We start from the raw sequence: 14,498 nt of genomic DNA on the forward strand, positions 1-14,498 counted from the left end.
CCCTTATAGCTTTATCCCACCTTCATTGTGACTGAGCTGAAACTTGCATTAGTGAAAGGGGAAATAAAATGAGGTGCATGTCTCACATTCACTGCAAGAAGTCATGGTTTCCTCTATTCAGAATCGTCACTGTATATCCTGCTTTTAAGGATACAAATCCTTTTGAGGCAACTTGCGAGAGTATAAGTTGAAACTCAACAAAACCATAGTGTCAGAGCCTGCAAAACATTGTCACATGGTCTACAGGCAAGTTTGAAATGACTCCCACACAATGTTATGTTATGTTATGTTATGTTTTGCCACACACACAGGACCCTATTTCAGTTCTCTGGATCAGTACAAAGCGAGTTAAAATTTTTTGTATATCCAGTCTGAACTGATGCATGCGCTGCCTGGGGACCACACTGAGCAGACTTCTTAGCAATCGTCTGTTAACCAATCTTTTTTTAAAAAAATAAAAAATGGCCACAGTCTATCAAACATATATCTTCTGCCTATGTGGAACCAGTCGGTATTGCATGAGGGTTTCCTTATTGGATTCTCCCAATCTCAGTCCTTCCTGTTTTCCTTTATTACATCAAATAAGAAACAGAGTGTTACACACTCCAGGTGTTTTTGTAACATGTTAGTAATTTATTTTTCTGACAAGTAATAGAATACCTTGCCCTCCCTCTTGTAACTCTGAGTCTTTATCGCTCCTTCCTTCACTTCCTGACGCTAAACTTTTTTTGTGTTCCTGGGATTTCATCACAACAAAAATTCTGATGAGATCAACAGAATATCTATCAAAAGGGTCTCATGAGTTGCATCAAACCCCTTTGTTTATTCCCCATAAAATACTCCCATCGGAAAGCAAGATGCTCCCTTAATTTCCAAAGAAACAAAAATCTTAGGAAATTTGCTCATTATATTGTAAACCACCCTGTGATCCTTGGATGAAGAAACGTATAGAAATAATAATAATAATAATAATAATAATAATAATAATAATAATAATACCACCAAACCCAAGGATGGAGCCAAAAGGTTTACCAACCAAGCCTGGAAGTAGATTAGCAATGAATAGGACTTGTAGACAGCCTGTGTGCTATCCAGGCTAGATGATCATTTTACTGCCTATGGGACTATGTTTCACTTTAAAATCATACCTGCTTGAAGAGAGGAAATAATAATCAAGCTCAGTCTACCCTTTTTATCAGGTTCCAGAGCTATGAAATGCACTAGTCAGGACAGCCTCTGTTCCTGAACAAACAAAAAGGCCCTTTTGACAATTCCAACTGTTCAGAATGCAACACTTAATTCTAAACAAGGGAGTACCGTATTTTTCCATGTATAAGACTAGGTGGGATTTTTTTTACCAAAAAAATAGGTTTGAAATTGGGGCTTGTCTTATACATGGGTAGTGCTGGGGGGGGGGTCAATTTGGTGTGAATCAGCAATGTCCATTTTCATGGAGGTAAAATTTGTGTGTGTACCCTTTGTATGCACAGAAGCTCCTCCATTGCCTTGACCTGAACAGGGTGGAGGGAGGCACCAGCAGCAGTGAGCAACTGTAGTCCCGTTCCTTTATGCTTATTCAGTCAAACATTGACAGAGAATAAATATATCGAGAAATGGGAAAACATCAAGGGTGATGAACTTAGAAATCCATATCCAGTATTTTCTCCCCCTGCTCAGACTTCGTGAGTTGTATCAATAATTCGAAAACTTTATTTACTTCCTTCCCTAAAACCCTCCTGCTCATAATCAATGTATAGCTGCAGCAGCAGCCAAGAAACTAAAATGTTATCATATTTGTGTGACTTGCTGCGAAGCGAGCCAGCCACCAAGCAGCCACTCAGTGGTTGCCCAAGCTCCTGATGCTCCTTCGTTGCCAAGCCAACTCATTCATCTCCCTGAATGTTCGCAAATGATGAGAGCTAAGCGGCTGTTGTTGTTTATTTTTTTAAAAAAAGGAGGTTAGACATCTGTCCAGACAGAAAAATAAAAGGGGAAAGTGTGAACAGCAAAACTCCCACCACTGCCTGACACACCCACCCCTCCATTTAGGAATTTAGGTCACCGTGTTCACATGAAATTGATAGGCACTGAGGGAAGCGAAATTAGAAGTCTTCTCATGCAGCCAAGAAGCGCATACAGCTGAAGTTTCATTTCAGAGGAGCAATATTCTGCTTTTCAGGGACCAATATATATCTGTTTCTCCTTGAAATGGGGGAGAGCTGGTACCACCGTGCTCTTAGAGGTATTTTTTAATCAAGCGGTATCTAGATCTTGCTAAAGAAAGAAATAAAAATATCAGAGGCATCTGGCTAGCCACAGCTAGGGAGAGGTCATTGTGTCTTTGTGTGTTTTATGCTGCAATCCTCTACACACTTTCCTAGGAGGAAGACCCACTGGTTGAAGAAGAAGAAGAAGAAGAGGAGGAGGAGTTTGGATTTGATATCCAGCTTTATCACTACCCGAAGGAGTCTCAAAGCGGCTAACATTCTCCTTTCCCTTCCTCCCCCACAACAAACACTCTGTGAGGTGAGTGGGGCTGAGAGACTTCAGAGAAGTGTGACTAGCACAAGGTCACCCAGTAGCTGCATGTGGAGGAGTGGGGATGCGAACCCGGTTCACCAGATTACGAGTCTACTGCTCTTAACCACTACACCACACTGGCTCTCAGTGGTACTTTGGGAACTGTATTTGGGGGAAGAGTGTTGAACTTTACGTTCTGAAGTGGAAGACAGATGGTCCTCTGGATGTTGCTTCATCTCTCATCATCCCTGCCCATTGGCCGTACAAGCTGGGGCTGACAGGAGCTGGAATCGAACAGCATCTCACTGGTTTCCCATCCCTGGGCCGTCAGCAAACTGAACCTTCGAGGGCTTCTCAATTGCGGCAACGATGGCAGTCAGCTACGACTGCTACTGCCGGGTTGCCAAGCCAGAGATTGATGCTCAGCCTTTGTTTAGGAAACGTATAAACTGCTTGCTCAAAAAAAAAAAAATTATCCAGTTGGTGTTCAAGCAAACTCATTTATAAGCAAAAGGTGACTACAATGCACATGCCAATAAAAATAAACGAATAAAACAATAATTGAAAACAAAGATAAAATGAATAAAATGTTTAAAACAAATGCAACAAAATCATTTTGCAGTAACGGAAAGGTTTTCAGCAAGCATCCGAAACGGTATAGTGTTCCAGAGCTCAGGTGCCACCACAGTAAAGGAATGGCCCCTCGCAAATGTAGAACAAGCACTGTATGGCACTCAAGAAATTAGATGAGGCAGCAATGGTTTATTCTGAGCCTCTTCCGGCCCTCATTCACTTTCCTGCAATCTGATCTCCTCCAGCACCTACCACAGGAATCTTACTGCACATATGACCAGGAGACAGGAACCAGGGACCAGGTTGAAAATTGGCTATACAGTCATACCTCTTGTTATGTTTGCTTCATGATACATTTTTTCAGGTTGCGTCCTACGGCGACCTGGAAGTACCGGAAAGGGTTACTTCCGGGTTTCACCACTTATGCATGCGCACACACGCAAAATGATGTCACGCACATGTGCAGATGCGGCAAATCGCGACCCGCAGACGCGGGTTGCGTTCCTTTCAGGTTGCGAATGGGGCTCCGGAACGGATCCCATTCGCAACCAGAGGTACCACTGTAGTTTTAAATTATTTCAAATTGTAGTGTGAACATGACATTCCATTTTCTGCATTGTAAAATGCAGATACAAAATGAAGAACAAGAAAGATGGCGGGATTCATCACCCTACACTAGGATGCAAGATTAGGAAAGCCGAGTCTTTACTGTAACATTTGTTTGAATATACATATATAGGGATGGGAATGAGATAAACAAGGGAGGGGGCTGAGAGTTGATTCAGTTTGTATTTAAATGTGAACCTACCTAATTTTCACTTTTTCAAACAATAAGCAAACCAAAATGCAGCCAAAAAACACACATTTTTACTTCTTCGAATTTTGCAATGCAGTTTGCTAGCCAAGTAATTTGGTCCCCAACATGCATATTAGCAAACATTGCTTTGGGGAAATAGGTATATTAGGCAAAATTGCATGCAAAAGTGTGTACAGTCGTACCTTGCATCCCAAACGCCTTGCAAGTTGAACATTTTAGCTCCCGAACGCTGCAAACCTAGAAGTGAGTGTTCCAGTTTGCAAACGTTATTTGGAATCCGAAAGTCCAACGTGGTTTCTGCGAGTTCCAATTGGCTGCACAAACTTCCTGCAGCCAATTGGAAGCCGCACCTTAATTTCCAAATGTTTTGGAAGTCAAACAGACTTCCGGAACAGATTCCGTTCGACTTCCGAAGTACGACTGTATTGGAAGAAAGTCACACTAAAATACTGATGGATGTTTTGAGGCCCTTCCAAGGGGAAGGGATCACAAACTGATGTTGTGAGAAACAGAAAATTGAGAGAAACCAAAATTGACAGATTCACCAATCCCCAAGGAGAACCTTTCTAATTTCAACATGGATGCTATTGGAGTAGGGTTCCTCGCCTGCACCTGACTACACCATAACTCAAGAGATTTAGCTTCCTGCTCTATATCTCTGTAATCGTCGTCAGAATTTTACAGAATTTTGCAATGTGAACCAACCATGCAAGAGTCCCTGACAGCAAGACCGGAACTGTTGCAGCTTCTTGCTATACTTCTCTAGCGGGTGCAGAATGCTGCAGCGAGACTCCTTACGGGGTCCTCACTGCGAGATCACATTCACCCGGTGCTATACCAGCTGCACTGGCTCCCGGTGGAGTACAGGATCAGGTTTAAGGTGCTGGTTTTAACCTTTAAAGCCCTGTACGGCCTAGGGCCCTCGTACCTACGGGACCGCCTCTCTTGGTATGTCCCACAGAGGAACTTATGATCTTCAAACAAAAACATCTTGGAGGTCCCGGGCCACAGGGAGGTTAGGCTGGCCTCAACCAGAGCCAGGGCTTTTTCGGCTGTGGCTCCAATCTGGTGGAACGCTCTGCCACAAGAGATTAGGGCCCTGCGGGACTTGACATCTTTCCGCAGGGCCTGCAAGACAGAGCTGTTCCACCAGGCCTTTGGCCAGGGCACAGCCTGACTCCCTCCTTTGGCAATCTTCACAGAACTCTACCCAATGGTTGCCATCAATTTGATCTGAAGTAATTTTTTAATGAAATGATTTTAAAAGGTTGTCTTGTTTTATTGTTGTTAGCCGCCCTGAGCCCGGCTTCAGCTAGGGAGGGCGGGATATAAATAAATTAGTAGTAGTAGTAGTAGTAGTAGTGCAAAGGTGTCCAAAATATGTCCATTTCTCCCTATAGCTTCACCATCTATTTAAAGAAAACCAAATGAGGCTGGTCCACGATAAGAAAACTGCACCCTATTTCTCTGCCTAAAAATCCATTTTCTTTCAGGTACCTTCTGTGCAACGTTCTACTGCACTTCAGCAACTTTCTGGGGTGATGGTGGAATGGGGAGGGAACAAAATCATAGCTTTATCTTGACACGTGAAGCTGTTGTGATTTACTAAACCTCTGTTACTGTAACCATTTATGGCCAAATATTCTGCAGACTGCTTACTTCCCGCAACATCCTCATCTGTCTCCACCACTCTCTTCAGCCCATAGTGAGAGAAAGGGATGCAAAGAGAGCCCTAGATAAGCACCACTTTGAGAGACCCCTGCAACGTTCGGCACAATATCAAGCATTAGCAGGCACTTGTACAATCCAACAATCGCTTTTATATAATGGCCTTGGAATATTGTACTGGAGATGTGAATAAAAAGAAACCGTAGAATGGAGAACACTAAAAGGTTCAAGGCAGAAACAAAATACATTTTCTCACACAACCTGGGCAATCAGCCCTATATTGTCTGAAAAAGCCTCTTCTAGATTTCTTTTTGTGTGGGTGTCTCAAAACACCTTACACAGAAGAAGCAATTTTTACGGGAAAGGGAGAAAAAGGAGGATACAGACAGATTAGTTATGAGCCATCTTCCCAGATTCATCCGTCAAACAGCACTAAAAGAACCAATCCAATATGTGGATGGTGTTTCATAAGCCACCTTGAGGACTTTTTCAGTGAAAAGGCATTTTTTAAAACTGAAATAAATAAATATCAGCCAATTTGATTTTAAAAAAAATTCAATTCTGACTATTATATTTGCACTCAGCCCTCGGGAGAGCAAGGCAGCCTGCCAACACCACCAAGGCAAAGACAGACCGAACTCTCCGCCTCCACTTAACCCCCAAAGTCTTCCATGCTGAGATGGGATAGCCATTTTTCATCACACACACACACACAAAGTGTTAAAATGCTCTGAAGGGAACTGATAAAAAGAGATTCAAAGCCAAAGGGTGAAAAATAAGCGTGTAAAACTGCACATGCACACTGCTCTATTAAAATGAAATTAATAAAAACCTCGGGGTCGTTATTTTGCTCATACCTTGCCCAATGCTTATGGCGAGATGAATTCTCCAGCCTTTGGACTAGTAGAATTCATGCTAAACTCCTGAGTTATGGAATCTCTCCCTTAGATTCCCTAAAACTAGATCAAATCACTGCTCAAAGACTGATCCGCCAAAGACTGGATGACATCGATTTACAGCGAAATTATACGCTGGGGGGAGGTGTTTGTTCGCCCCAGAACATTGGTATTACTTTAACTTACTGCGTTCCATCATACCTCTCCTCCCTTTCGACTGTTGCCCATAGGCTGGCCTTCACCAAAGCGAGGTTTAACGTTTTTCCCTCCAATGTCCTGAGACATAGATTCTCAAAGGGCCAAGCCTCCGCCATGTGCGAATGTGATAAGGAGACGCCGGAGTCGCTTCAGCACATTATGTTCACTTGCCCCTTGTTCAACGTGCCACGGGCAAATTTGTTGGGATCAATCATGCAGAAACTAGAGGGTACCCCACCAAAATTCCACCTTGCCCAAATCTTGCAGGATAAGGATACCCATACGACCCTGAAAGTGGCTAGGTTTCTGGTCGCTGTCCTTACCCAAAAGCGTTGCCAAGGAGCACTATAAGCTAATTAAGGCGCAGTATGTCATTCCATCTCATAGTATTTTATTGTTACAGTGGTGTTTTAGCGGCTGTTTTTACCCACATGCACAAACTGTTATTTATGTCTTGTTTTTATCTGTATGGGCCTATGGCCGTAATAAATATTATTATTATTGCTCATAGTGATGGAGAGTTGCATGGGAAAAGAAAAGCAACGGTTATTTTTAATGGCGCAGCTAATTCCAATTTATACTCAGGGCAAAATCAGCAGGAATAGGGCACATTTTGCAGCCTGAAAGGAACTTCTCCTTCTGGACAAACTTCCAATGGGGAAAAGGCCAGAGACAAAATTTGGTGGAGCAAGGAGAGTCATTTATTTTTTTATTTTTTTTGCACAGCGCCTTTGAACACATATGGTTCTCTCTTCCCCCAGGCAAGCAACAACCACTGTCAGTGGCAGACTTTGGGTCCTCAAAATTCAGCGGCGCCCTGGGGCATGCTAAAATTTGGTGCGCACACACACACACACACGCCTCTCGCGCTCCATTCTACAGCACTGTTGTGGCGCCCCTTGCCACACAGTCGCTGGTGCAGCCAAACAGGTTGTGCTACCCTAAAAGCACATCTGGCACTGTCAGAGTGGAAGAGCACATTTCAGCTAAGGCCAGATTTAGGGTTGATGAGGCCCTAAGCTACTGAAGGTAATGGGGCCCTTTATACGTCCAGCTGTCCTTTGTCAACAACAAATTGTAACTTTTTTGTGTGGAATATATGATATACGGTAATTTATGGAACTAATAGGTATCTAAAGCCATTTGCACATAACAAAATATGTATTTTATCAAAGTAATTGTTACAACCAGTCCATGCTGAATGTAGGCACCCTATACAGTGGTACCTCGGGTTACATACACTTCAGGTTACAGACTCCACTAACCCAGAAATAGTACCTCAGGTTAAGAACTTTGCTTCAGGATGAGAACAGAAATTGTGCTCCGGCGGCGCAGCGGCAGCAGGAGGCCCCATTAGCTAAAGTGGTGCTTCAGGTTAAGAACAGTATCAGGTTAAGAACGGACCTCCAGAACGAATTATGTACTTAACCCGAGGTACCACTGTATATAGAAATGAGCAAACCAGTAATATTTTAGGGAGCAGGCTAGCAGGCGGGGCCCATTACTTACATCATAGGAGCCTACACAACACAAAACACTGTTGCTATATGTAGGTTTTCTTTTATTTGTTTTTATCTTATATTTTGGAAATGTACATCCAGGTTTCTTTTTCTTTAAATTTTTGGGGGGCCCTCAAGAGAGTGGGACCCTAAGCTATAGCTTGTTTAGCTTATACGTAAATCTGGCACTGATTCCAGCCATGCAAAAACACTTGGGGTATGAAACAAGGGCAGTGAGAAGTGTGGCCTGGTGTCACCATACTGAGACTAGGACAGTATATCTTGTGACCCATCACTCAGCTGATCACAGCTCACCTGAAGCTCTGTAAAACCCTGGCTACAGCTGTAAAGAATATGGGAGAGATGGATCAAATCTATGGAATGGAGGTCTGTTTTTCAGCTTGGTAGGCTACAGCCTACAGTTTGGTAGGCTACAGACTTGCAGCCTGATTCTACCTGTGTTTATTGGGAAACAAGTGCCACTCATTCCCAAGTAAATGTGCAAAGGACTGCAGTCTCAGTGTGGACTGCATTGCACTCTAGTCAGTGTTATCTACTTTAGAGTATACAAGAACATATTGTAGTGAAATACAATATTTTGCAGTTGTTCAGTGACGGAGCTCAGAAGACAGTTTGGAATCTATTTTACTGGGCAACCCAGTTAGATGGGAGGATACAAATAATAAAATTATTATTATTGTTGTTGTTGTTGTTATTGTTATTGTTATTGTTATTGTTATTGTTATTATTAAAGCTGAAATACACAAACCCATCTCAAGCCTTATTCATTGGACAGCATTTCCTTCTATACTATGCTAACTATTCTGCAGGGACATTTGGAACCAGGAGCTTTCTAAGGGCCAAATGACAGTGCTTTTCCCTGGGGGGACGCAGGGGTATGCATACCCCTAAACATTTTGTGAATCTAAGTTTGGCCTCATTGAGGGGCAGTATTTCAGTATGAGTAGGAAAATGAGAGTACCTCTAAACAATTTTTTAAGGGGAAAAAGCACTGCCAACTGGGATGTGGGATCCAAAGATCAATGACCTGAGAGCCGCTTTTTAAAAAGGATAAGACTGAGATTGAGGCTGCCCCATTGAGGGCATCTCCTTCCCCACCCCCCACCCCCAAACACATATAAGGTGACATTCAGCTATGTTTTACTCAGACTAAATTAAGTCCATGGATTTTTTTTCTTCTTGCAGCACAAGGAGAAATATTTAGATGCCATAAGGATACATCTGTGTTTTCCCTGGAAGGAAAATAGTGTGTCTTTTGGTGGTGGGTGTTATGTACTGAAGTTCTCACCCTGGGCCAGCAGGAGGATACTGTAGATAGTTATGCAAATAAGGGATCGAAAGTGATGTTCAGTGATTGGATAGTTTTAGAAAATTGTTACAGTTACGTTGTACTGGAGCTCTATATAAGCAGGCTGACTGAACCCTTCAGTTTAGTTCTGTTCTGGCCTGTGAATAAACAAGAGCTGTTTGAAGAATCGCTGTGTTGTCTGATATGTTCATCCACAACTTAACAGTGGGGGTGGCACCACCACAGTTTTGATGCAATTTGAACCTGCCCTCAGCTGCATTAGGCATTTCCAAACAAAAACAGAGATCTAATCCTCGATCTCTCTCACATCCACACACTCCTCAATTGCAATCCCAGATCAAAGAGGCAGGTTTTTGGAGGCTGCTGAATGCCATTGTGCACGAAGGCGGTAGTCTAAACCTTTCAAAAAGGTGCTGATTTTAACCACAGATTTTGAAACTCGTCTTTTAGTTTCTCAGAATTCCTGAGCAAGACCAGGCAGCAGGCTTCTAGTAACTTACAAAGGGGGCTGGGGATCTCCAGTAAAGATTTCTCAGCAATCACTCAAACCTACATTTTCCAGTTTTCTTTCTGGGAGACCACACCACAAACTGCAAGCTGGTTCACACATGAAACCCGGCCAAAATATGGCTTTAGCATGAAGGTTCCTAGAGTGGAGATCATAGCCACTGTGCTCTTCCTCCTGAACCCCCTCTGTTTAGCTGAGGGTGTCAACAGAGCTCAGAGTCATAGTCTGTCTCCTCTCAAAAAACCACAAGCTGCAAATCCCAGAATACACACTGGTTACAGTGCCACTACCGAATATCAGGAGGGGGTGGGGTTGTGGGCTCACGACCCCGCCCACACTCCCGCGGGGCTGGCCCCAGCCTCGCGGGAGCCGGGGATTCCCTTACTTAGCATACCCTCGCGCCGCCAGCCAATCAGCTGGCGGCGGGGGCGGGCCTATTAGGGGCCATTTAAGGTCAGGGCAGCCCTCGGCTCGCCCCTGTTTCTCTTCGTCCCAACGCGGTTTGCATCTTTTCCGTGCACCGGAATTCCTCGGTTTTGGTCACCGCGTGATTCCTGAACCCCTTCGACCGGCTAGCCTCAGCCTCATAGGATCTTCTTCTGCCGCTCGCCCCTTTATTTTAGAGCTGAAATCACTAACGGAGGGTTGTCCGTCCCGCATTGCAAGGTTGCGAGCGCAGAAATCGCTAGGTGGCTTGGGGGGGGGCTTATTCTCGTAGGTCGTCCCAGCAGAAGGAGCTACAGCGGCGTGGGCTATCAGCGGTTCTTCCTTTGTCCCCGCAAGTCCGCTGCAACAGCCTCAGCGGCAGGAGCCGCTAGCGGCGCGCGCATCCCGCCGGCCAGCTGATCGCGCTCTACCGCCGGCCAGCTGATCGCGCTCTGCTGCCTCCCTTCCGAGCCTCCCGGCCCGCTGCAGCCATCGACCCTCCCCACGCGGCTTTACGGCGATTCCTGGAAACGGTGGTTCATCTCTCCGATCAGGTCGTATACTAATTTCAAGTTTGATTCAGCGGGCCCCTATACAGCCAGTCGTGGGTGGCGCGGGTTCGTAGTTTGCGGCTGTGCGCAGGTTCAGTGCTGGGATCTTGGGGTTGCTGGTATTCTGTTCGCTGCGGCTGGGGCTGTGTTTCGGCATTGCGTTTACGTGTTTTCCCTTGCCACCTGATTGTTGAGCTACGTAAAGACACAGCTTTAGCGTCCCTTTGACTGTTTAATCGGCACTCCAGGCCGGTAGTCGGCCGCCATTTTAATACAGGCGTTAGTGCTGGGAAGCTGTGCCTGCTTCGTTGCTAGGCGACCGGCGCCATTTTGATTACCACGTGGTTTGCCTGGCGGCCGCCATCTTATCAGAGGAAACTCCGTGGGACTATTCCCTTCCTTTGCAGCCACGTCTCTGACTTTAGCAAGAACAGGGAAACAACACAATAATTAAAATCTTCCTTTGAACTATTAGCTCCTTTCCACGGTGAGCAGAGCCTTTAATCAAGGGCCTCACGCATTCAGTTACTCAAGTTTAATTAACCGGCAGTGCTCTGTTCCTCTTTATTGATTCCTTAATTCAATTCTAATTTAAAGGAGTCTTTTCAGTTTGTTAGTGGGTTTATATTTCAGAAGCAACCAAGCGATTTAATTGCATTAGTGATTTAATCGCTCAGGAGTGTAATTCACAAGACAAATAAGGTAAATAAATAAATAATTAAATAATTTTTTAAAAAATAAAAAAAAATAAAAATAAAAAATAAAAATAAAATAAAATAAGGAAGAGATAATACATTAAAGAATATTATTAATAATAATAAGAATAATTAATAGATAAATAAATAAATAATTAAATAACAAAACAAGCAAAACAAATCAGAGCAGAACAGAACAAAAGAAATTAAAGCAGGAACCTAATAAGTGGCGGGTGGCGCTGTGGGTTAAACCATAGAGCCAGGACGTGTTGATCAGTAGGTTGGTGGTCCAAATCCCCTCACGCGCTCATACGCTCCCCGCAGATCCTGCTATAACATGGAGGGCAACAGCAACCCCCAAGCGCCACAACATGGTAACGCTTTAGTGCCTATGGCTCCACGTAACCCTCAGGCAATGGCTCAACTTTTTTCTGTGCTGCAAGCATTTTACGCGCAATGTAGGACCCCTATTACCCCTTCGCCGAACACAGTGGAAGTGTCCCAGGATTGCATACCTGATACTCCTCCCAGCCAGCAAGGTCAGGAAGGTCCTTCCACAAGCACAGCTGGCACGGAACAGCAGGCCACCGGCAGGCCCCAGACACGCTTACAGACTGCGCGCGCCCAAAAATCTAAGGCAGGCCCTCAGAAGGGGAAGGCGCCCACAAAAAAACATAAGTCTGGTACAAAACAGGCTGGGCCTTCTGTGCCTTCCCGCGCTGCGCCCCGTCCAGAGGTAATGGATGTTCCCAGTGTCTTTCAGGATAACCCAGCTCAACAAAGTTCATCGGACGGGTCAACATCTGAGGAGGATCTTCCCCTGCAACAGGTGGTGCCGGCTGTCAGTGACCCAGCGCCGCGGAACGCCGGTTCACGTAGTGGTAAGCGGAAGTCGAAGAAGAAGCACAGGTCCAAGAAGAGCAGGAAGCAGGACACATCGGATTCCGACGAGGAGACAGGTACTTCTTCTTCTTCAGAGGAGGATAGTGACGCGCCTTTGGGGACGTACTGGGGGGAGGGGGAAGACACAGGAGTCCCCCTGTGGGTCCACGAAAGGAGGGCCAATTCACATCGGAAGGCCTTCAACGGCACCCTCGATTGGAAAGACGGGGCTCTGGTGGAAGACGTTAAAGTCTCTACTCACTTGGCCACCGACTTTGTCCCGGGGAACCATCTTACTAAGAGAAAGAGGGACAAGATCCTGAACGGTGACTTCATTGATATGTTTTCCCTGCTACCCCCAGTGCAGGTTAAGGGAAAAGGGGAGAAAAGGAGGTACTATGGTAGGAAAAGATATAGGTCACCCAGAGTCGAACGTACATTTGAGAATTGGCTTAACGGCTATCAGGTTTTTATGGCAGTAGTGACAGGTTGTTACCCAAAACGGGGCATGCATCTTGCCTCGTACTTGGCGCACGTCAGGAGGGCGCGGGAGCTGGCGGGAGATGAAGCCGCCATATCGTATGATGAGGACTTCCGGAGGAATGCCTCGCTACTGTCGTCCACACGCTGGGATCAAAGGGACAATAATTGCTGGATGGAGCATGTTGGCCCCAATATCGAGAAGAAACCCCTCGACCAGTCTAAATCCGGTAAGGTGGAGGCGAAACGCCGGAGGCATTGCTGGGACTTCAATAAGGGGGCCTGTCAGCGCACCGCGTGTAAGTATTTGCATGAATGCGATAAGTGCTTGGGCAGCCACCCCGCCATTCACTGTTATAAAGGGAAACAGCAGCCCTTTCGTGGAAGCAGGGGGAACCTCAACCAGGGGAGTCGGGGTCCCCCAGCCGGACCTTCAGGACCCGCCCAAGGGCCTGCTGGGTCTCGATACTAATCAGTCCTTAGGTTTGGCACACTCTCCGATAAAGTTACAGCCGTTGAGAGTGTTGCTGGATCACTACCCAAATAGACAAGCGGCCCGCATGCTAGATGAAGGGTTTTCCCAGGGCTTTAGGATCCCAGTTGTTTGTACCCCCAATGCAGGATGCCCTCCAAACCAGAAATCTGTTCTAGAGAGACCTGACATCGCCCTCAAAAAAATCAGGAAAGAGATCGCCGCGGGGAGGGTCGCCGGCCCCTTTGAATCACCCCCTATCGTGGAGCTGCATATTTCACCGTTGGGCATCGCCCCAAAAAAGGCCCCGGGGGAATTTCGTATGATTCATAACCTTTCTTACCCCAAGGGAGCCTCTGTTAATGACGCCATTCCCCAAGAAATGTGCACGGTGAAATATGCATCATTCGATCAAGCGGTAAAGCTGGTTAGGGGATTTGGCAGGGGCGCCTTTATGGCAAAGTGCGACATCGAGTCTGCATTCCGCCTTCTTCCAGTTCACCCTAAGGACTATCGCTGGCTCGGTTTCAAATTCCAGGGCGCCTACTTCATCGACAAGGCGATGCCTATGGGGTGCTCGATCGCCTGTGCTGCTTTTGAGACCTTTAGCACCTTCCTAGAATGGGCCTTAAAATTTAGGACAGGCATGCAAGGGGTGGGGCATTACCTGGATGATTTTATTTTGGTGGCTAGTAGCGAGAGCGATTGCGGCACCTTGCTCCAGGCCTTTCAGTCCTTAGCAAACGAACTGGGGGTCCCGTTAGCAAACGAGAAGACAGAGGGCCCAGTGACCATCATGACCTATCTGGGTATCGAACTAGACACCTTTGCCCAAACCTCATGCCTACCGGCCGAGAAGTTGTCCGCCCTTAGAGAGCTTATTGAGCAGATGTTGCCATTAAAAAAGGTAACCCTGAGGCAAATTCAATCACTCCTGGGGCACCTTAACTTTGCCTGCCGCGTGGTCTCCCCCGGTCGCCCCT

This window comes from Podarcis pityusensis, assembly GCF_964106645.2.
Source record: "Podarcis pityusensis genome assembly, chromosome: 12".
NCBI classification, from domain to species: domain Eukaryota; kingdom Metazoa; phylum Chordata; class Lepidosauria; order Squamata; family Lacertidae; genus Podarcis; species Podarcis pityusensis.